This window comes from Natrix helvetica (genome assembly GCF_964273705.1).
Source record: "Natrix helvetica genome assembly, chromosome: 2".
Taxonomy (NCBI): Eukaryota; Metazoa; Chordata; class Lepidosauria; order Squamata; family Natricidae; genus Natrix; species Natrix helvetica.
In genome coordinates this window covers 1,033,020-1,049,496 of record NC_138552.1, presented here as the reverse complement: position 1 = coordinate 1,049,496, position 16,477 = coordinate 1,033,020, and the positions used below count along the sequence as shown (strand labels likewise).

General features: G+C 48.8%; 1 protein-coding gene across 5 annotated transcripts in view; it reads left to right on the top strand.

Annotated features, from left to right (window-relative positions):
- IL11RA (interleukin 11 receptor subunit alpha) overlaps positions 1–16,477 on the top strand; it is a 100,623-nt gene that overhangs the window by 52,913 nt on the left and 31,233 nt on the right. Inside the window, exons 1-2 of one of the 5 annotated variants that reach the window (XM_081942079.1) lie at positions 1,489–1,865; positions 9,033–9,091. The exons of 3 other annotated variants lie outside the window; for them this stretch is intronic. The gene's annotated coding sequence lies outside the window, so the exon portion shown is untranslated. Of the gene's footprint in view, positions 1–1,488; positions 1,866–9,032; positions 9,092–16,477 lie in introns of those variants that run through there. One more of the 5 variants, XM_081942078.1, reaches the window with a different exon arrangement.

Here is a 16,477-nt window from a genome sequence, read left to right as displayed (position 1 = left end):
GATTGCATTTCACAAAGAGCAAGAAAATAACGGATGGAAACTAGTCAAGGAGAGAAGGAACCTGGAACTCAGGAGGAATTTCCTAACAGGGAGGACCGTTAATCAGTGGAACAGCTTGCCACCATAGGTTGTGGGTGCTGCATCCCTGGAGGCTTTTAAAGAGAGATTGGACAGCTATTTGTCTGGAATGGAATAAGGTCTCCTGCTTGTGGGCTGGACTAGAAGACCTCCAAGGTCCCTTCCAGCTCTGTTCTTTTGCTAATCTCTGAAAACCTGGAAACAGTCCCTATATTTCCACCTTTGTCCTCCATATCGTTTCCCCAAACTTCTCAAATTCAACAATGACCTTTCTAGCTTTCCTGGGAATCAGAAGGAGACGGGTGGCTGTTAAGAAATATGAAGTATACATAAGCATTAAAAACAAACCCTTCTGCAGCCTGCCTGCTGGCTAGTTTTGCATCTGCAGCCCTTCAGAAACCAATCCAGGTACCCATAAGGCTGGGCCGGGGCTGCCCATGCATGCTTGCTGCAGAATTCACTTTCCCCCTCCTGCATGGAGCCTCCCCTCCCCCCCCCATTTCTGCACCTGGCAGTTGAATGTCCTTTGGAAGTGAGGCGTCTGCCCCCCCCCCTTCTGCTGCATGGAGGGGCGTAGTAGAGAGCCTAAAGAAAGGAGTGGAACTTAGGATGCTTAGTACTTGAAGGAGATGCAGGAAGGAGTAGAGATTTCTTTGCACAGCTATTGTGCCAGCATTCCTCAGGTGGCTTCTGGCAACCAGCCCGGCCCCTGGGCTGTTTTTCTGTCTGGCTTCATTGCGCCAAAGGCCCCAAATGCAGAACTTAAATTCAGGATTTGCAGTCCTCGCCCTGGGTGGGAGTATTTTACTACTTCCCAGAGACACAGGGGCCTTGCCCTGCGCTTTGGGTCACGCAGTAGATTTTAACTGGCAATCCTAACGCTCTGGATTGGGACCCTTCTTTAATCCTGTCAAAAGGCTGCCTGGGTTCTTAAGCGGGTCACTGCAGCTGGCCTGTCTTGATTTTTTTCACCACACCTGGTGGATGGCAGCCTGCCCCCTGCATGGAATGTAGCTGTAGCCACCAAAAACAATACATTTACATGTTTATGCTCAGTTTTTTATGTTTTTAACGTTTTATTTGTATGGCGCTCAAAGTCCCTCTAGAAGAGAAGGGGACAGATAGAGAGATTAGAGGTGGATGATTAGAGAAAGAGAGAGAGAGAGAGAAATAGGTGGGTAGGTAAGTAGGTAGAGAGATAGAGAGACAGAGTAGAGATATATAGATAGACAGAGAGACAGATAGAGGTAGGTGGGTAGATAGAGAGGGGGGAGAGAGAGAGATGGGGGGGGGCTTTGCCTGGCTGGGGAGGGGGGGGGAGAAGCGCCTGGCTGCAAAGCGTGGCCCCTCCCCAGCAGGGGAGGAATCGGCCTTGGGACTCGCTCTGAGCGCCCGGGACTCGGAGGCTGGCGAAGTTGCGCTGGGGGCGAGGGGGGGGTCGCTGGGTGCACGTCCTCCCTCCTCCCCCGCCCGCAGAGACGCCCCCTGGCTCCTCCCCGCCACCCCCGGAGGGGGAGCCTGGGAGGGAGGCAGCGGCGGCGGCACTTGGCGGCGCCGGGACGGCCGAGAGGGAGAGCGCGAGCGCGAGCGAGTCCGCTTCCCCGCCGGGGCTGCTTTCGCGCCGACCGAGCCACAGCCGCACGGGCCGCGGAGCCCCCGACCCTGCGCTGCCTTCCGGGCGTCCCGGAGCGGAGGGTGGCGGGTCTGGGCCGCCCGCGGAAGAGCCGCCGTGCCCGGAGGGCCATGGAGAGCCTGGGCGGCCGGAGCCGGAGCAGCCGCAGCTGAAGGTACCGGCGGGCGGAGGCGCTGGGGGTCCCGGGGATGGGCGGGCGAGGCAGGGAGCAGCCCCGACGGGGTCTCGGAGCGCCGACAGTTGCAGCCTCCGGGGGGGGGGCAGCTCTTGAAGCCTCCCTGCCGGAGAGCCTCGGGGGCGGAGGGTGGAGGAAGGCGCGCCCCCCCCGACAGCCTCGGGGCTCCTTGGCCAAGGCGGCGCCCTCCCTGCAGGTGCGCGGGGGCCGCAACCCCCAGGCTCCCCGGGCTCAGGGCGGCCGGCAGAGGGTCTCCCCTGGGAGGGGGCTGCGGGCTTCTACGGGGCTCTCGGGCAAGGCGGCTGCCATCCTCGGTCCGCTCTTGGGCAGCGGAGCCCCTCGGGGGAAGCGGGGCGAAAGGGGCCGAGGAGGGGCGGCTTCGCTGGGTCTCGCGGACGGGGCGGCCCGCCTTCCCTTCGCTGTCCGAGGCTTCGCGGAGGAGCCGCCTCGCTTCTTTTCCGTTCATGCTCCGGCTCCTCCCGTCGGGGCTCCCGCTTGGGACGAAGGGCTGGCTGGGGGAGCCGCTGAACCTCCCCTTCCCTCGGACTCCTTTGCTTTAAGCAGTGGGGGGAGGTGGTTAGACAATCTTCCTTCCTTCCTTCCCTCCCTTCCTCCTTCCCCTTTGCTTCCCCTTCTCCTTCCCTCCCTCTCCCATCCTTCCTTCCTCTTTCCTTCCCTCCCTCCCTTCCTTTCTTTTCCCTCCCACCTCCTTCCTTCCCTCACTCTCTCCTTCCTTTTCTTTTCATTCCTTCCTTTTCCTCCTCTGCCCTCCCTTTCTCCTTCATTCACTTCCCCTTCCTTCCTTCCCTCCCTCCCTTTCCTTTGCTTTCCCATCTCCTTCCCCCCTTCCTTCCTTCTCCCTCTTTCCTCCCTCCCTCCCTCCCCTTTGCTTTCCCGTCTCTTTCCCTTCCTCCCCATCCCTCCTTCCTTCCTTCCCTCTTTCCTTCCTTCCTTCCTCCCTCTTTCCCTCCCCTCCTCCTCGTTCCCATTCCTGCTTCCCTTCCCCTTCTCCTGGCATCCTCTGGCAGCACTTTGAGGGATCTGGGAAATATTTTCCTATGTAGAAAGTTTCTGATGACATGGAAAAGAACTGCAGGGAGCTTATCTATGCAGGGCTCCCCCCCCCCCCCCAGTTTGAATTTCCATTGTATGAAAGGGGAGGAAAATGCTTGGAAAAAGAGCTTTGAGGATGGGCTGAGGCAGCCTTGCAAGAACTTTCCCCCCCTGGAATCTTCTATGAATCTGGAAGCATCTTTTTTGGCAAGGAAATTTTATTGAAAGGCACCAGCTACAGTTCATGAAACGTTATACCTTTCAGTTTTTTTAAAAAAAGAGCTTCCAGACTCCTGATTTTTTCCCCCCGCTGTAGGGGAACATTTTTTTGCAGTGGGAAAAATGTTGGGAAGGGGGGAAAAACACTCAGCAAAGCCAAATGGTTGGTCTAAAGGAGGGTCTATTCAACTTTTTCCTCCCAGCCCCTCCCCCCACTTTTAAAAATTATGAAGGGCCCCAAACAGAGTTTTTATTTGCATGGGCTATGTAGTCGTCCATGTTTACCCTATTGAAAATCAAAATGGATGCATTGGTGGAAGATGTATTCATTGAATCACGTAAAAACAAGAATATGAAACCCATTAGATAGGAAGAAATAAATATTATTCATGAACAAACACTATATTTTGAATGCATTAAAACAGCTGTGCTCAGCCTGTAATCCGCAGAGCCCTGGGGGTGGGGGAGGGGAGCTGATGCTTCTCCAAGGTTTGCAAAGGCTTGAAAAAAATGTTGTGATTTAAATGTTGTTAATGGGGGGGGTCCGTGGCCATGGTCTGTGGCCCCGAAAGGGATTCATAGGGGGTCCGTGGTGAAGAAAAAGACCGAGAACCACTGCATTAAAACACAGTGAGAAAAGTGACATTGGTTTTTTTTTAAAATTAATATCTGGCAAATACTTTTGATTTTGTGGGGCCCCTGAGAGGGTCTCGGGAACCCTGGGGGCTTCTGGGAACATGCTTTAAGAACAGGGTGGATTTGATTTAAATCAAGTTGATTTAAATCACGATTTGGGGGGTTGGACTAGAAGCTCTCCAAGGTCCCTTCCTACTCTGTCCTTCTGTCATTCTGTAAATCACGATTTAAATCACTAGCAAAAAGGCTTGGTTTAAATCAACTTGATTTAAATCACAATTTTTAAAGAGCAGCTGTCATCTCTGCCCCGCAGCGTCTCTTCCTCCGACCTGCTGTTGACTCACCGAGAGTCCCAATGTTGCAGAATAGACAGCCATCCATGCTGTACATCTTAAGCTCCATTTCATGCTGAATAAACTAAATTATGAATGTATCATAAACAGAAAACTACCTCTAGATAGATTTTTACTCCAAGAGCATTTTATTAAAATAAATTTGATAAAAATTAAAAAAAAAATCCAATTTACGTTTAAAAAATCCGATTTAAATTTTTAAACATCTGATTTTTTAAATTTATTTTTTATCCACCCTGTTTAAGAAACACTGCCTTAGAGCAGGGGTCTCCAAAGAGCAGTCCTGCCACCATCGTGCCGTCACTCAAGCCCCTTACCAATCACCAGATCAAAGACTCTCAACTAAATGTATCCGCAGCTTGAAAAATTGCCAGGCTGCACAGTGGGGAGGGTTTTCAAGTGGAACATTTCCCCCCCCCCCACTTGGAAGAATTATTATTTATGAAACTTATTCACTGCAGAGATTCTTAAAATCGAGAAAGTGCATCTTTGCTTTGATCTCTTCGCCGCCTCCTTGAAATCCAGCTGTAGATTTTTGTGGCTCAGGAAAACAAAATTGTTAACAAGACCAGCCAGGTAGGAAGAAAGTAGTGGTTTGTGTTGGTGGCCCTCCCTTCTTCGGCTGGCGGCCCTACGCCCACCTGTCTCGTGTCCTGGTGCCCTTGCAGAGTGTGGCACATGCCAATGCGTGCCAGAGGGCAGGTGGCAATGGGCATACATCATCTTAACCCCTGCATGTTTATGTGAAAAGGAACAATTCAAGAGAACAGAACAAAAAAACAATAACAGAGATGGAAGGGACCTTGGAGGTCTTCTAGTCCAGCCCCAGATGACAGTTTAGGAAATAAGTTTTCTTGCACCACAGAGATAGTTTTGGGATAATTTATCTTGCATCCTTCCGTCTTGAGTTGATGAAGTCTTGTGTCCGTCTCCAGATCTGGCTTAGTCCTTTGGGCTGCAGGACCTGTAAACCTTGAAATTGGAACAGGGGTAGGATTCAAATTATTATTTTTTTGTTACAAAGTTTTTTATTTTTTCATTTTCATAACATATAAATCACATGTATACCATTACATAGCCAACATCATATTGTATTATTAAATGTTTACATCAATTCATCTTACCATCAACTCCCAAAACACAATTATTGGCTCTTCTGCTCTCCATACACCATATTTGTACCTTATCCATCACTTTCTTCTCCCTTTTTCCTCCCCTTCCCTCCCTCCCTCCTTTCTTCCCTCTGTCACCCTTCCCTTTTCTTCTTTCCCTTCCTCTCTCCTTATCCTCTCTCAAATTATTCCAATAATTTGACAACCGGTTCTCTGCCCTAATGACCAGCTGGGTGGGCGTGGCTGAGTGGTCATGTGACTGGGTGGGTGTGGCCAACTCAATGTCACTCATGTCGATGGGCGCTTGGCCTTAGCTGTGACAATGTCATAAGGGTTAACCGGAGAGGCAGTTTCTGTAAGGAGGACAATAAAGATTCGGCTAGAAACAACACCAGAATGTTTCCTTCCTGCCTTCCTGCCTTCCTTACAGGATTAGCCCTGTGAAGTGGGAAAAACAAAACAAAAGGAGATTTCTTCCAACCACCCGTTCTCCCAACTGCTTAGAAAGTTCACAACCGGTTCTGCTGAATAGGTGCGAACCGTCTGAATCCCACCACCGAATTGGAAGCAGGTTACTCTGAACATAACCAATGGAGAGAGTAGCATATGTGTGGCCATTTCCAGCCATGGGAAGAAAAGGTCAGAGGGAAGTAGCCCCTTGTAGCCCCTTTTCCAACCAACTACTGTACGTTTGATTCAAAGTTTGTTAGTTGGAGAAGGGGCTGCCTCTGGTCTTTTTCCTACGTAGAGTAACTGGGCTGCCCTCCTACATCAGAGATGGGGAACTACAGCCCTTTCATGACCTGTGAACTCCAACTCCCAGAATTCCGGAGCCAGCCATGCCACGAATTCTGGGTATTGAAGTCCAGAGGTCATAAAAGGCCATAGTTCCCCACCCCGTCCGACATGGTGGTAGGAAAGGAGCCCATGTTTTGCTAGCCTTATGGGTTTCTTTTAAGCAAATCAACCCAGAATCACGTGGGGCCTTTGGAGTGAAATATGAAGACTCCCTTCAGCTGCGCTTGGTTTCTGGGGATGAACTAAGGGATACGTCAATTTTATTTATTTGTTTGATTGACTGTAGCCACCCATCTCAACCAGTGACATGCATCCTAAAAACAAGCTAGCCCCACTTTAGCCATAAATGCCGGCCAGGTGACTAGACCCATCCCTCACTCTCATTTAGAGCATAGGCTAACAGAGTCAGCAGGGATCTTGGTGGTCATCTAGTCCAACCCCCTTCTTGAGCACTTATACCATTTCAGACAAGTGGCTGTCCAGTCTCTTCTTGAAAGCCTCCGGTTGTGAAGCACCCACAACTTCTGAAGGAAAGCTGTTCTACTCGTTAATTGTTCTTAATGTCAGGAAATTCCTCCTTAGTGCCAGGTTGCTTCTCTCCTTGATTAGTTTCCACCCATTGCTTCTTGTTCTACCCTCAGGTGCCTTGGAGAATAGGTTGTGCCCCTCTTTTCTTTGTGGCATCCCCTCAAATATTGGAACACTGGTATTATTATGTCTCCCCTAGTCCTTCTTTTCTTTAAACTAGACATGCCCAGTTCCTGCAACCGTTCTTCATATGTTTTAGTCTCCAGTCCCCTAATCCTCTTTGTTGCTCTTCTCTGCACTCTTTCTAGAGTCTCCACATCTTTTTTACATCGTGGCGACCAAAACTGAATGCCGTATTCCAAGTGTGGCCTCACCAAGGCATTATAAAGTGGTATATTAACACTTCACGTGATCTTGATTCTCTCCCTCTGTTGAGGCAGCCTAGGATTGTGTTGGCTTTTTTGGGCTGTTGTCGTAGATCACACAGCCCAACCCACTTTGCAGGGTTGTTGTTGTGGAGGAAATAAGAGGAAAGAATCCTTCCTGGGAGAAAAGCAGGTGAGAGGGAACCGAAATGGGAGAATCAGCAGAGAAAACATTTGATCCGGCCTTCTGGTCCCATCCACTTTCTTGCTGTCCAAGAATCTAACCTTCTCCCTTTGCCTTTGGCCCTGCGCGGCCGTCCCTGCAGTTTCCTGGGTAGAGGAATTGCAGAGGGTTGCCTAGGAGTTGCTGTGTTGTGTTTGTCAGAGTAGCCAACAGCCCTCAGAACGAATCCCCGCTTGGCCTTCCATTCGGGGCCTGAGTGATCCGTCTCGAGCCCGCTTGGCTCTCCCGAGAGCAGATTCGGGGAGTCTGTTCCAGCGTCTCCTGCCAGTGACGGGCTGAGGACGCACTGATAATTTAGCAAGAGTTTTTCTTGGCTGCCTTCTTTGTTAGTCATTAAAGTCTCCTTAAATCCTCTCAGGTTGTTTTTTTCCTTTCTGTGTATTTTGCAACCAAGTGTTTGGAAATGCTGTGAGAAGACTGAAGTGAGGGAGCAGGGAGGATATTGCTGGATTGTTCTGTGACCTGCAGAAAACAGAGAGGACTTATGGATGGGGAGAAGAAGGGGGAGGGGGGGGGCTGGTTTTCTTTGCCTATCCCTGGGAAGCAGTGTGGTCCTGTTCCTTTTCTTTTTTTCCCCCTTCATCCTCCTTCCTTTTCTTTTTTCTTCCTCTTTCCTTTCTTCCTTTTCTTCTTCCTCCTTCCTTCCTTTCTTTTCCTGTTCTTTTTTATTCCTCCTTTTCTTTTTTCTTCCTCCTTCCTCCTGTTCATTTTCTTTTTTTTCTTCCTCCTTCTTCTTTTCTTCTTTTTCCTGTTCTTTTTTCTTCCTCCTCCTTCCTTTCTTCTTTTTCCTGTTCTTTTTTCTTCCTCCTCCTTCCTTTCTTCCGGTTAATTTCATCTAGGGAGATCCTGAGTCATCCAGGTCACTGTTGTCCCAAAGGCCCTTTTTCAAGAGGCAACTCTTGAAAGTCCAGTGGCCTCTTTAAAAAGCCCCTTTGGAACCTCCTGTTAAAACTCTTTATTCCTCCCTCCTTCCTTTCTTCCTGTTAACTCCCCTTTTTCTCCCTCCTTTTTCCTTTCTTCTTGTTGACTTGCTGCTTCTCCCTCTTCGAGTAGCTACAGTGCTTTGAAAAATGGCCAGTTTAGATTTTCTTAGCTGTCAATCAGGCGGACCTGCACAGATGCAAATGTTTCCTGGGTCCCAGCTGTAAAGAATGGCCTTTGCGGTGCCTCCTGGGGGAAGGGAGAGCAGGCAGCTGGTCCCCCTGTGATGCTTCTGGGACTCTTGTTCATTTTTCCAGGAGTGGCCAAAAAAACTAACCTCTTTGTTGAATGGGCAGATTTAGCCCAGGTGAGGATTCAGCCGAAGGTGGGGTTTTCTGGGGCTGCTTCTTTTTAAAATCAGAAAATAGGTGTACCTGGGCATACCCCGAAAGTATTTGGGGGTTCTGGAGGCAGGAACTGAAGCCTTTTGTGCTCTGAGCCTGTTCACGCAGGGAGCCCTCAGCTTCATTTAGTGATAGCTCAAAGTTACAACAGCACGGAAAAACATGACTTATGGCTATTTTTCACACTTACGACCATTCCCTATGGTTACGAGATCAAAATTCAGAAGCTTGGCAACTGGCAGGTACTTATGACAGTTGCAGCATCCCGAGGCCACGTCAATGGGGAAGCCAGACTCACTTAACAACCAGGTTACCAACTGAACAATTGGTGTGATTCATTTAACAACTGTGGCAAAAAGGTTGTAAAATAGGGCAAAACTCACTTATCTGTCTCACTTAGCAACAGAAATCCTGGGCTCAATTGTAGTCATATGTCAAGGACTACCTGTACTCATTTGTTTATTCATTTTCTATTTTTCCAATAGTTCAGTTTCTACTTCTGAATTTTTGCAGTATTATTACAGTAGTAGTAGAAGATGCAGTAGCAGTAGAGAAGAAAGTAGTAGTGAACTGTGAGTACTACCATGTGTCTGTGTGTGTGTGTGTGTGTGGCTTGAATACCTGGGTTGTTGTGTTGCTGATTTGGATATCGACAGAAGAGAATCTTTGTCGCTCAGGGTTGGATGGAGGGGGGGGGGGGGCTTGGTTCTCTCTAAGCTTGGTGAGCTTCTCTCTGAACATTTCATGACCCAACTAAGTAATCTCATCAGTACTAGGAGGGAGAGAGGATTGTGGACAGGAGGAGGATTGCAGAGTGCTTGGTGCTCTCTCAGACTGGTTCTTTTCTTGCAGACGTTTCATGACCCAACTAGGTAACATCATCAGTGCTAGAAGGGAGGAGGAGGAGGACTGTGGGGTCCTTGGTGCTCTCTGAGCTTGGTGGTTTTCTTGCAGACGTTTCATGACCCAACTAGGTAACATCATCAGTGCTAGAAGGGAGGAGGAGGAGGACTGTGGGGTCCTTGGTGCTCTCTGAGCTTGGTGGTTTTCTTGCAGACGTTTCATGACCCAACTAGGTAACATCATCAGTGCTAGAAGGGAGGAGGAGGAGGACTGTGGGGTCCTTGGTGCTCTCTGAGCTTGGTGGTTTTCTTGCAGACGTTTCATGACCCAACTAGGTAACATCATCAGTGCTAGAAGGGAGGAGGAGGAGGACTGTGGGGTCCTTGGTGCTCTCTGAGCTTGGTGGTTTTCTTGCAGACGTTTCATGACCCAACTAGGTAATATCATCAGTGCTAGAAGGGAGGAGGAGGAGGACTGTGGGGTCCTTGGTGCTCTCTGAGCTTGGTGGTTTTCTTGCAGATGTTTCATGACCCAACTAGGTAACATCATCAGTGCTAGAAGGGAGGAGGAGGAGGACTGTGGGGTCCTTGGTGCTCTCTGAGCTTGGTGGTTTTCTTGCAGACGTTTCATGACCCAACTAGGTAACATCCTCAGTGCTAGCAGCCTAGTTGGGTCATGGAATTGTCTGCAAGAAAGCCACCAAGCTCCAAAAGGATTAAGAAGCCCTCTGATTTGAAGAACCCCTGACAAAAACTTTCAATGATGGAGCCCTCTGGACTCCCGGGGGCAGCTGTTCCACAAAGCCTGGCGGTCAAGAATTTCCTCCCTCTGAGTCTGGATCTCCTGTGAAAAGTCCCCCATCTCTCTGGTCCGTGTCCTCCTGCCTTCAAGACCTCTGGGGAATCCATCTGCATCCTCTTCCCCGTGGCAACCCTTGGTGTGTCTCCCCCCTTTAGTCTTCTCAGTGGAAACTCAACGTGGCCAGTTCCTTTAATTGCTGTTTGTGGGCTTTCACCTCCAAGCACCTCGTCATTTTTATGGGTCTGCACTGACGGTCCTTCCACGATTCCCAACCCCCCCCCCCCCCTTCATGTTCTCAGAGCACGTTGAGAAATATGCGGCAGTGAAGAACAAACTTAATTGCACGTTGGTTGACTTATGTGGACAGGAATGGCGGAATGGCCTTCTTAACAGGACTTCATCTCCAAACTAAACCTCGCCCCCTCCCCTCCCCAGCTTTCAACTGAAGGAGGAAAGCCCCCATGACGCCAGGAGCCCCTGTTGCTGGAGAAGGTGGATGGGGGGGACATGATAGCATCTTCCAGTGTTTGAGGGGCTGCCCCAAAGAAGAGGGAGCCTACCTGTCCTCCAAAGCACCTGAAGGCAGGACAAGAAACAACGGGGGAAACTAATCAAGGAGAGAAGCAACTGAGAAGTAAGGAGGGATTTTCCTGACAGTTAAGGCAATCGATGGAATGGCTTCTCTCCAGAAGTTGGGGGTGTGCCCACACTGGTGGCTTTTAAGAAGAAAACCCTTTGTCTGAAATGGTATAGAATTTCCTGCTTGAGCAGGGGCTGGACTAGAAGACCTCCAAGGCCCCTTCCAGCTCTGTTATTCTGTTGTTATTGTGTTGTTATATAGTTGTTTCGTTATTCTGCTTCCCCATGGAACTTTCTGCCCCTGGAAGGGAAGTGTGTGTAGGCACATGTTTCTTGGCCACAAAGGTGTCACTCAGCCGGTCTCCCTCCCTCCCCACTGGTCAGCCCCCTGCCTCTCACCAGTTGAGGAAATGGAAAGCGCTAGAGAGCGGTTGTGAAATTCTGGCCGCATGTGTTGCGTGCTCTTTGTGTCTTCTGTTGTGGTGTCCTGCTTGTTCACTGTCTAGGCAAGTGGCCTACAGCTCGGTTCCCCCCCCTCCTTCCACACCCACACACACTCGCCGAGCTTTTTAGGAATGGAAAAAGTCCTGGCTAGTAGACCGGACTTACCACTCAGCTGCCCGCAAAGGAAAAGGGTGTTCTCCAAAAAGAACATAATGGGGAAAAAACCTCTAAGGCTTAGAACATAGAATCATAGGGTTGAAAGGGACCTTAGAGGTCTTTATTTATTTATTTATTTCTTGGATTTCTAAACCACCCCCTCTCCCAAAAAGGGTCTTCTAGTCCAACCCCCGAACATGGCAGGATATCTATAGTCCCATTCCAGACTTTCTTTGGGAATGATGGCAATGGATACATTAGATCATAGAAAGAATAACAGGACAGAATAACAGGGTTGGAAGGGACTTTGGAGGTCTTCTAGTCCAGCCCCTTGCTCAAGCAGGAGCCTTATTCATCTCCAGACAAATAGCTGTTCAGTCTCTTCTTAAAAGCCTCCAGGGATGGAGCTCCCACCACTTCTGAAGGCAACTTCTGTTCCTCTGGTTAATTGTCCTCCCGGTCAGGAAATGTCTTAGTTCTAAGTTGCTTCTCTCCCTTGATTAGTTTCAGTCCATTGCTTCTTCTCCTGCCTTCTTGTGCTTTGGAGAATAGATTGACCCCTCCCCACCTTCTTCTTTGTGGCAGCCCCCTTGTGGCAGATAGCTATTGCGGGGCTCCATGCCATCCCTGGAGCCTCCTGTGGCATAAGGACCACCCCTTGCTAACCCCCAGCTGCCTGCCCACTCTCTCTCTCCCTCTCTCTCTCTGGCAGGTTGTGTGGCGGAAGGGTTGACCGCCCTTTCCCCTTCTGTGTAAAGCTTGACCAGGCCTTGGGGGCTGCTGCCCAATGACAAGGCTTGGCAATTAAAAGGCCTATAAAACCACCATGGGAACTGGCGGGGGGGGGTGGGGGAGGCAGACGCTTTGTGGTGCTTGGCGGAGTGACATTTATGGAGCCACGGGGGTGAGTGGCAGCTTCTGTCCAGCTCAAGTTGGCAGCTGTGGGAAAAGAGGCAGCAGGAACAGCTTTTCACTTGGGCTTTTGGGGAGGGGGGAATCTTAAATCTATTCCCCCCTCCCTCCACTCTTCCGCTTGGCACTTCCCATTCATACAATGATTTTCTGGTCAGATTTTTCCAGGAAACGCCAGGCTTTATCAATGTCATTTAATCCATCCTGGGTGGTCAAGGCTCGGTCTCAGCGACATTAAGAAGGGCGGACTTCAACTCCCAGAATTCCCCAGCCAAGATTATTTAGATGTAAACTACAACTCCCAGCATGCTGGCTGGGGAATTCTGGGAGTTGAAGTCCGTCCTTCTTAAAGTTGCTGAGGCTGAGAAAGACAAATGAGGGAATAAATGGGGAACTCATCAAATTTGCAGATGACACCAAGCTGGCAGGAATAGCCAACACTCCAGAAGATAGGCTAAAGATACAGAAGGATCTTGACAAATTTGAACATTGGGTACTATCTAATAAAATGAAATTCAATGGTGAAAAGAGTAAGGTTCTACATTTAGGCAAGAAAAACTAAATGCACAGGTACAGTATAGGTGGTACCTTGCTCAGTAGTAGTAACTGTGAAAGGGATCTTGGAGTCCTAGTGGACAACCATTTAAATAGGAGCCAGCTGTAAGTCTTTAAGAAGATGTTGGATAGTCATTTGTCTGAAACAGAATAGGGTTTCCTGCCTAGGCAGGGGGTTGGACTAGAAAACCTCCAAGGTCCCTTCCAACTCTGCTATTGTATTGTATTAAAGTTGTTATGCTGTTAGAATGTAGAATAATAGAGCTGGAAGGACCCTAGAGGTCTTCTAGTCCAACCCCCTGTTCAAGCAGGATACCCTATCCCAGAAGTCATGGCAACTTTAAGACTTGTGCAACATTTCAGGCACAAACATTTCCATATAGTTTTGGGATCTTACAACAATTACATTTTATATCCATTACATAGGTAGGTGTAGTCAGTCAGATTACCAGTCCATTAATCCCTTCTTTTATCTGATTACTATGCATACAAATACATATATGATTCCTACCCGTCACACCTTCTTAATACCATATTTTCCAATTCTTAACTTGTTTGTGCATTTCTGTCCCAACCCTTTCCCCTCATTTCTAACCATTGGTATCATTTATCCCAGATTTCGTGATATTCCGTCTCTCCCTTGTCTTTGAGCTTTAGAGTCAACCTGTCCACTTCTGCGCACGTCAGTATCATATTTATTATTTCTTGTTCCGAGGGAGTCTCCTTATTTTTCCATTTTGGTGCAAAAACCAATCTTGCTGCCGTTAAAATATGCAGCATTAAATATAATCCACCGTTGCTATATTTTTCTTTTGTGATCTGTAATAAAAATAGTTCTGGCCTCAACTCCATCCTCTGATTTAACGTCTCTTCCAAATGCTTTCCTATCTGGTGCCCAAAAGCCCTAGCTTTCGGGCACTCCCACCACATATGGTAGAAGGTTCCTAGTGCAACATTGCATGTTTTTAATGTTTATCTAATAAAAAACTTTATATATTAAAAAAGACTTGTGGACTTTAACTCCCAGAATTCGGGGATTTGAAGTCCGGCTTCCGCCCTGGGCACAGCACGGAGACGGCCTTGGTCGCGTTGGTGGATGATCTCTGGAGGGCCAGAGATAGGGGTTGTTCCTCTATCCTGGTCCTATTAGACCTCTCGGCGGCTTTTGATACCATCGACCATGGTATCTTGTTGCGCCGACTGGAGGGGTTGGGGGTCGGGGGCACCATTTTACGGTGGTTCGGCTCCTACCTTTCCGGCCGGACGCAACGTGTGTTGACAGGGGAGCAGAGGTCGACTCTGAGCCCCCTTACCTGTGGGGTGCCACAGGGGTCGGTCCTCTCGCCGCTCCTGTTCAACACATATATGAAGCCGCTGGGTGAGATCATCCGTGGTTTCGGGGTGGGATACCATCTGTACGCTGATGATACTCAGCTGTACATCTCCACCCCGAACCACCCCAACGAGGCCGTCGAAGTGATGTCCCGGTGTGTGGAAGCCGTACGGGTCTGGATGGATGACAACCGACTCAAGCTCAACCCCTCCAAGACGGAGTGGCTGTGGGTTCCGGCCCCCCGGTTCAACCAGTTAATTCCATCTCTGGCCATCGGGGGCGTACAACTTGCCCCGGTGGAGCGGGCGCGCAATTTGGGCATCCTCCTGGATGCTCGGCTGTCCATGGATGACCATGTGACGGCCGTGGCAAGGGGGGCGTTCCACCAGGTTCGCCTGGTGCGCCAATTGCGCCCCCTATTGGACCGGGATGCCTTGCGCACAGTCACTCATGCGCTGGTGACATCTCGCCTGGACTACTGTAACACTCTCTACATGGGGCTTCCCTTGAAATGCACTCGTAGACTACAGTTGGTCCAGAACGCGGCCGCGCGGGTAATTATGGGGAGTACAAGGTACTCCCATGTGACACCTCTCCTGCGCGAGCTGCACTGGCTCCCTGTGGTCTATCGGGTGCGTTTCAAGGTCTTGATTACGATCTTTAAAGCGCTCCATGGCTCAGGATCTAGCTACTTGCGGGATCGTATTCTGCCCCATACATCCCTGCGACCAATTCGCTCGCACAGAGAGGGACTCCTCCAGGTGCCGTCCACCAGACAATGTCGGGGGGCGGCGTCTAGGAGTAGAGCCTTCTCTGTTGCGGGCCCAGCCCTGTGGAATGACCTTCCCCCGGATATTAGGACTACCTCTGACCTCCGCGCTTTCCGGATAAAGCTCAAGACCCACCTATTCCAAGTAGCTGGCCTGGCTCAACCATAGTTTGTTCACACTGCTCCTGACGGGTTTTTTAATTTTGTGACTTTTGGAATTTTATTAGGGGATTTTAAATTGTGTTTTAACTGTCTTTATTCATCTTCCCACCTCCTCCATGTACACGTATTCGTTTATTTTGTGTGTGTATTGTCTATATTGTTTTTATGTGTTTTATTGTACGCCGCCCCGAGTCCTTCGGGAGAGGGTGCGGCTAAGAAATAAATTTTATTATTATTATTATTATTATTATTATTATTATTATTATTATTATTATTACAAGTCTTAAAGGTGCCAGGTTTGGGGACCCCTCCCCTAATCCCACTGCAGACAAATGGCTGTCCAGTCTGTTCTTGAAAGCCTCCAGTGATGGAGCTCTGTTGAGAAAGCCCATCAAAGGAAAAATCTCAATGTGTGTTTGTCTGGGTGTGTATTTAGTAGTGAAATACAATATCTTTCCAAAGTGGCAAGGATTATAGAGGGAGTCCTTGACTTATAACAGTCCATTCAGTGACCATTCAGAGTTACAATAGCACTGAAAAAATAGTGACTTATGAACGTTTTTCACACTTACAACAGTTGCTGTGTCCCCGCAGTCATGTGATCAAAATTCAGGCGCTTGGCAATTGATTCATATCTATGACCGTCACAGTGTCCCCGGGGTCATGTGACCCGCTTTTGCGATCTCCCGACAAGCGGAGTCAACGGGGAAGCCAGATTTTAACAACCCTGTCACTAACTTACTCGCTGGAGTGATTCACTTAACTGTGGCAAGGAAGGTCGTATAACGGGACAAACTTCACTGTCTCTCTTAGCAACAGAAATTTTGGGCTCATTTGTGGTCATAAATCAAGGACTCCCAGTATAAAGTGAAAGAAAGGACATCTGTGACAATGATTGACATAAATCAAAAGGAAAAGGAAATATCTATATGCAATAGTAAAAAATAATAATAATAATAATCCGGTCCTTGAGCTTATCCTTAACCCTCGAAAGAAATGGGTCACCCCTTTATTTTTAGAACACGGAAATGTTTCAAAAATAAACTTGACCCTCCTATCCTGGATCCATTGTTTAAAAGGTGGGGATGAGAATTTTGCAGAATTATTAAAATCGGCCTTTGGCTGGTTGGCGCCAAAGTATTTCCCAAAAATTGAAGTTGAACTAACTTGACATAAAATTCCTTTGTTATTCCATGCCCTTGCCAAGATTGGAGGGATAAAGGCAGTCATTTGAAACCAAGGCTTATCTGGGAAGTCCTTGACCTGTGACCAAAATGGAGCCCAATATTTTTGTTGTTAAGTGAGGTTTTTAAGAAGAGACTGGACAGCCACTGATCTGAAATAGTATAGGATCTCTTGCTTGAGCAGGGGGATGGACTAGAAGACCTCCAAGGTCCCTTCCAG